This window comes from Rhinoderma darwinii, unplaced genomic scaffold (genome assembly GCF_050947455.1).
Source record: "Rhinoderma darwinii isolate aRhiDar2 unplaced genomic scaffold, aRhiDar2.hap1 Scaffold_4355, whole genome shotgun sequence".
NCBI lineage: Eukaryota > Metazoa > Chordata > Amphibia > Anura > Rhinodermatidae > Rhinoderma > Rhinoderma darwinii.
In genome coordinates, this window is record NW_027463848.1 from 44996 (window position 1) to 50428 (window position 5433).

Sequence of the window (5433 nt, forward strand, 5' to 3'; positions counted from 1 at the left end):
CACCAAGGACGCGTCACCAAGGCAACGGCCGGGAAGTTCTCGGTAAGTAGGAACTTTATCTTTTTTTTTTACAGGTTTTTCGCTGTTGTGTTCGGCATTCACTGTCGAGGGTGCTGAAAGATTTAGCTCTTTCAGCACCTTGGACAGTGACGGGCGTTGACAAGCCTCATCTCTATGATGCCGGCTGCGCGAAAATCACGCAGCCGCGCATCAGACACGCATGACACACGCAGCTGTCAAATGGTTTTTGCGCTCGCAAAACGCTGCGTTGTTTGCGCGCGCAAAAACGCAACGTTCGTGTGAATCTCCCCTAATAGTGTTTATAGATACCCCTGCTTGTTGGTTTATGTCTTGCAATACATTGTTGTACATTTGTGTATGTTTCTTTTGTGTATGGACTGAAACCATTGATGTACTGAATGTGAACACTACTGATCATGTATGTGCATAAATATAAATAGTCTATATATATATCTTTTTTCTTGTTTCTCTTTAATATATGGTCTTACACTATTTAATCTTGGCAAACCCAATACATATATTAATTATGCTCTTTTTTTGCTACATTTATTTATACACATTATGTTTTCTCTTTTACACAACAGTATATGGATACATTTATACATATATATAATCTTTATTTATTTTTGATGTATTCATAATTATGAACATGTTTGACTATTTATTTATTTATATATATATAGAATTTTCACATACAGTACTTCATACATTTGCATATTCATCACATACATACATACAATGAAATGGTATGGGTTTGTTATTTCTTTATTTACACATATTTTGTCACTTCCTTCACTTAGTAATCCATTAATTATTTATTTATTCAGTTTTTTAGTTTTTTTCGGTCCCTTATTTACATATCAGTGTATCATCCAAGTGTTTACATGGACCGTCCTCTTGTCAACATTCACACACACTTGCGTTTTTTCTGTCTCTGTTTCCCTTCTTTGTTTCTTCCGTTTCTCCCTTCTCTTCTTTTCTGCTTTTTCTCTTCTTCACAGGTTACATTCATATGTGTCATATTCTTGGTATTAAACTAACATTTATCGTCTCCCGATCCCCTTATCTATATCTACATACATCTATCTCAGTTATCTCTAACTGTTTCATAAGCCTGCTTCTTATCCAGTGGTACGGGGTGAGAGAGGTGTGCGCTAGCTAGGGGTGGGGGAGTGGCTCACTCACTTTCGGCCGGGTCTTCAATCCTGGCTGGACGTGGGCGGCGCTGTCAGACAGCGTCCGCGCACGTCCGCCTCGATGACGCGGTTCACCGGAAGTGGGGCAGTAGCCATCTTGCTACCCCCGGCCTGTCGCCGAAATAACCTCCCATATTACCCACACGGATACTAATTTTCTCTAATCATGTTCAGATATAAGGGAGGGTCCCGCAGGGAAGACGCCACCCCCGGACGAAGGCATCCGCCGAAACGCGCGTCGGGCTTGGCGTCTCCCCCATGCGGCTACATGAATCCGGGTACGTGACATTTTGTTACCTAATGCACATGGCCACTTAGATCCAGGTTGTACTGCTTCTCAATCAGTCTCAGCTATACTGCTACATGATAGTAACCTATATTTACTGATTACAACTACCAATACCAGTGTATGGTGTTATAGACATCAGAATTACTTGATCACTTGATCTATTCCCTTATACTTATGCTACATGTATCGAGCTGTTCACTGTTAACATTTAACCCTGGGTCTTTGTTATTTAATACCATCATCAGTATCTTTTCATGTATTCCGTGTGGGCTGACGCCCTTTTACACTGTATGACTCATTTTTAACTGTTTGTCTTTCTATCTGTTAATAAAGAAAGTTTTTCTATTACACATTATTTTGAATGTACTTGACCTCTTTCTCTTTAGGTTTCATAGTATATATGCTGCTCTTCATAGTATATATGCTGCTCCCGTAGTATTATATGCTGCTCTCCATAGTATTATATGCTGCTCTTCATAGTATATATGCTGCTCCCATAGTATATATGCTGCTCCCATAGTATATATACTGCTCTTCATAGTATATATACTGCTTTCCATAGTTTATATGCTGCTCACATAGTACTGTATATATGCTGCTCTTCATAGTATATATGCTGCCCCCCATAGTATATATGCTGCTCCCGTAGTATTATATGCTGCTCTCCATAGTATATATGCTGCTTTCCATAGTATTATATGCTGCTCTTCATAGTATATATGCTGCTCCCATAGTATATATGCTGCTCTTCATAGTATATATACTGCTCTTCATAGTATATATGCTGATCCCCGTAGTATATATGAGAATAGATGAGCATGTCATCCAGTTAGACCAGAACAAATTGCTAAAAATCATCCCGGAAGAGGTTGTTTTCAGACTGCTGAAATCTGGCGAGGGCAGTGCATCGCCCAAAGACATGACAACATCCTCATAATGCCCGTCCCGAGTGGTAAATACCGCGTACTACTCATCTCATTCCTTGATTTAGATCAAGTTATAAGCTCATTAATCCATCTTAGTAAAGATAGAGGCCCCTTGATACGGGCAAATACCTTGGAGATAAGCGGAAGCCGGCAGTCGTTTTTCATAGTGATCTTATTTAGACCAGAATAGTGAAGTCATGGACTCATGGATGATGATTTGTAACCAGATACGGCCGTCCACGGCGAATAGAGAGCCACCAATAGGGGGCATGTTCTTTAACTTCTCCTTCTAAGCTCTCTCTCCAGATATTGAGGCTGTTAGGCTATGTTCACACGGAGTATTTTGGGGGAGGAATATCTGCCTCAAAGCTCCAAACGGAATTTTGAGGCAGATATTCCTCCCCCAAAATACTCCGTGTGAATAGCAATGATCGCGCCGTTTTTCGCCCGCGGCCATTGAGCGCCGCGGGCAGAAAACACGCTTTCTCCTGCCTCCCATTGAAGTCAATGGGAGGTCGGAGGCGGAAGCGCCCGAAGATAGGGCATGTCGCTTCTTTTTCCCGCGAGGCAGTTTTACTGCTCGCGGGAAAAAGACGCCGACGCCTCCCATTGAAATCAATGGGAGGCGTTCTCGGGCCGTTTCTGCCGAGTTTTGCGACGCGGTTTCCGCGTCAAAAAACTCGGCAAAAGACCCCGTGTGAACATAGCCTTAGGACAAGCTGCGTGTTGCGGTTTTTAGTAGGTTGAGCAATGATTTCCCAATTTCTGTATCAATTCCTCACAGTTTTCAAGACCTCTTCTTGCCGTCATTGAATATGAACCTTCAAGGTTTGATTTTAATTGCAGTAGCGGTAAGCAATGAACGTTTCTATTGAATGACGGCAAGCAGAAATGTAAAAAAATATGAAGTTGATACAGAAAGTATGTTTTTTATTCTACGGATATTTGATGAAACTCGAACATTCCTTTTTATCATTGTCTAATGTTCTGATCCAGCTGACAAAGAATATAGATTTTTTTAATACAGTCCAAAAAGGACACCACACAGTTCAGTGTCATAGGGGAATCAGCGCACACAAAAAATACAAGTATTATCTAAGCTTAAAGGAGAAGTAGCCAAGAGCTGGCAGGACCACAAATGCTAAACCTGGAAAATTTAATATTGCACCAACCCCCCCACCCCCGGTGTTTTTCGGACATGGATAGTGTACCCATCCTCAGATAGGACAGGGTCCCAACAGTCACAACACAGAGCCCAGAGCATCCACCAATTTCTCCATCAATGGCGAAACGAGTTGCAGCCAATGCCTAGCAATAACTTTACAGGTGTGATAGAGTATTTTAGCAATGGCTAGCTACCACATAACATCAGCAGGGATCTCTCCCACATATCCCAGTAAACCTGTCAGTGGGGTATTAGGTAAACATGTCCCATATTCTGTGTTGTCCAAATGGTTTTTACAGGTAAATCTCTGTTACCTGCAAAATATTTTCTCCACCAAGAATGAGTCAGATGATCCCGAGCCTTCACTCCCTGTTATGGCGTTGATGTTTTACAAGGCTTTTAAATAAGTTGAAAAACATCTAATAATATGAAGCGCAGTTCAATGGTGACATTAATGTGGCAGGAAGTAGCTAGCTTTTCCTCCTGCCTGGAATTTTGTAGGTATTAATATAGCTGGCAATGGTATTGAGGCAATGACTGTGGCTGGGAGTATTTATGAAAGCACTAGTGGGCTTCCTACGTACACCTCTGACACCTACAATTGCCTATACAAAAAATACACAATCACAATCTATAAAGTACAAAATAAAATAAAATAAAATAAACTTTTGAGTAGAAATGTTATACAAATTTACAATTCATGATTTAATAAAATATAATCCGACTATAATACATATAAATGAACACAATCCCTGGGAAGAATGTGATGTGGGGTGAATGTAAGATAGAATGACTCCTTAAAGGGTTTTGCATAATTTAAAAAATTCTGCATTTGGGCTCAAACTAGAAAAAATACCAGGCTGTGTAATATACTTAGAGATTCCACTCCAGCCCTCGCGTCTAGTGTGCTCCCCAGCGTTCCTGTTGCACCTCTGTGCTGACCAGACATGATCATCAGGTAACCGCAAGGGAAAGTCCAACACAGATCTCCAGATTAGAAAATCTCCAGCGATAAATACACAAGATAATTTTGCCTTGATTCCTGTCATGACCCCGCAGGACGCCAGGTTTGCTTACCTCCTGACGGCAGCAGCCATGGATCAGTGAGTGCTGGTCCCCGTCTCCTCCTCAGGAGATGCCAGCGCTCACTTCCGCTTCGCTCTGCTGTGTCCCGTAGGGTGCCTGAATTAAAGACCAAATTAGCTCATAAGCACACTAAACTATAAGAAGGGCTCTGCCCCTTCCTGCATTGCCTGAGCGTTTTTGTCGTTACCCTAGATGGTCTCTGCAAATGGTCTCCTAAGTATCTTCCAGTTTCAAGTGTTCCCGTTCCTGCTACCTGTATCCCGAGTTATCCTGCTTCAAGCGCCGTATTGAGTTGGAGTCATGCTGCGCTGAGTACTATGCCTGTCCTGCTACACCACGCCTGGTGTCTGCCTGCTGCCTAAGTCCTATCCGAGCCTATCTTCCTACTGTCTGAAGCTACCATAGGTACACCTATACGAACTATAGACTTTGACCTGTGTCCTGTTGGCCAGCTGCCATACCGTTAAGGCGGTACGGCCTAGTGGGTCCACGCACCCAACGTGACAATTCCGACAAGTGAACCGATACTTAGGAAAGGGGAATATATTAAAAAAGATATTTACATTGATTGGAATTAATTTCCTCCATAGAGAATGGCTATAAAGCCGAGTGACAACCATTATGGTCATCATCAGAACTCCTCCAGGACTTTCCCGGACTCTCCCCTCTCCTCAGCCTCATAACTCTGTTTATTTACCCATCAAGCAGAAAACACATGAAGTGAAAGATGAAAGAGAAAACAGAAGAACA